We start from the raw sequence: 1,540 nt of genomic DNA, 5'->3' as shown, positions 1-1,540 counted from the left end.
CTGGCGGAAGTCCCCCCGCTAGATGTAGCAGGAAGCAGCGTCAAGTAGACGTGCCTGGTATTTTATTGAGCGGTGTTGCGCTGAATAAAGTACGCAGCTTGTCAGATGAGAAATGGGGTCAGCCAGCGGTGCGCTGTGTAGCGGAGGACGCCCCGTTTACCAAATGAGGAGAGAAGCTCCGCCGGCGGGGTTTCGCTCAGCGGAGACTCCGTCACTTGGGAGATGCAAGTGAGGACTCGCTGGCGGGGTTTCGCTCAGCGGAGACTCCGTCACTTGGGAGATGCAAGTGAGGATCCGCTGGCGGGGTTTCGCTCAGCGGAGACTCCGTCACTTGGAAGATGACAAGTGAGGATCCGCTGGCGGGGTTTCGCTCAGCGGAGACTCCGTCACTTGGGAGATGTAAGTGAGGATCCGCTGGCGGGGTTTCGCTCAGCGGAGGCTCCGTCACCAGGGAGATGACAAGTGAGGATCCGCTGGCGGGGTTTCGCTCAGCGGAGACTCCGTCACTTGGGAGATGCAAGTGAGGATCCTCTGGCGGGGTTTCGCTCAGCGGAGACTCCGTCACTTGGAAGATGCAAGTGAGGATCCGCTGGCGGGGTTTCGCTCAGTGGAGACTCCGTCACTTGGAAGATGACAAGTGAGGATCCGCTGGCGGGGTTTCGCTCAGCGGAGACTCCGTCACTTGGGAGATGTAAGTGAGGATCCGCTGGCGGGGTTTCGCTCAGCGGAGGCTCCGTCACTAGGGAGATGACAAGTGAAGATCCGCTGGCGGGGTTTCGCTCAGCGGAGACTCCGTCACTTGGAAGATGACAAGTGAGGATCCGCTGGCGGGGTTTCGCTCAGCGGAGACTTGCCATGGTTGGGGGGTTTACTTGTCAGGTGGTGACTTCCCTTGGAAGCCAAAGAATGATGACGGTTGACACGTGGCTAACTCTGAGAGGGTTAGCGTCTGGAGGCTTGCCTCCTAAGCCTAGCCGTCTTCTCGTCATTAATGCGAGTAATGATGGATTTCGTAACCGAGGCGACGCCTCGGTTAATCCAGGGAGTTAATGAAGACGTGGGACACGTGTACGGTTGGTACGTGATGTAGTTTTGTAGCGGACGGCTCAGGATTATTTGATGTTGACATAAAAAGGGGGGAACTGAGCGAGTTTCGACATTTCTGGAAAATCTTCAAATCTGAGTTGCCTGCTTCGAGCCTTGTTCGCCTGCGAATTGCGAAGGAGATCCCCGGGTTTGCGTGGAGTAGTCGGACTGGAGAGGACGAAATCTGTTAGTGAAGACGAACTGCACTCCAAAGTCTTCGACGTGAGGTTGGTATTTCGGATCCTCTTCCTGTTTCATTGAATCTGCAATGGTGGTTTCTGGGTTTTGGTATTTCTGTTAATGGTATGATATTGCTTCTGTGCTGTTTTCGGAGGGTGTAGGGAGAGATTTGAGGGAGGTTATGGTGTTTGACAGAAAGTTGGGGTTTTGGGTTTTGCTAGACGGTCTAATCTGGGTTGAGCGTGCGGTTGTTTTTGTTTTGGTATTTTTGTGG

Source organism: Rosa chinensis, chromosome 1, assembly GCF_002994745.2.
Source record: "Rosa chinensis cultivar Old Blush chromosome 1, RchiOBHm-V2, whole genome shotgun sequence".
NCBI classification, from domain to species: Eukaryota; Viridiplantae; Streptophyta; class Magnoliopsida; order Rosales; family Rosaceae; genus Rosa; species Rosa chinensis.
This window is presented reverse-complemented; position numbering follows the sequence as displayed.